The following is a 218-nucleotide window of genomic DNA, read 5'->3' on the forward strand; positions in this document are numbered from 1 at the left end:
GGAGGGAGGGAGAGAGAGGTGGGAGAGAGAGAGAAAGAGTGAACAAAGGGGGGCCGGGCTGTTGGTTACAATTCATGAAAAGGAAAGGTTATCCTGTCGTTTAGTTTTCATGCATTCCAAAATATGTGAGGCAGCGTGGGGGAATCAGGCTCTCGTCAATTTTGGAGCATGTAGAGTTATTTGTATTATCTTAAAGCCTGTTCACTTGTCTTTATTGG

The sequence above is a fragment of the Aplysia californica genome, unplaced genomic scaffold, assembly GCF_000002075.1.
Source record: "Aplysia californica isolate F4 #8 unplaced genomic scaffold, AplCal3.0 scaffold00340, whole genome shotgun sequence".
NCBI classification, from domain to species: domain Eukaryota; kingdom Metazoa; phylum Mollusca; class Gastropoda; order Aplysiida; family Aplysiidae; genus Aplysia; species Aplysia californica.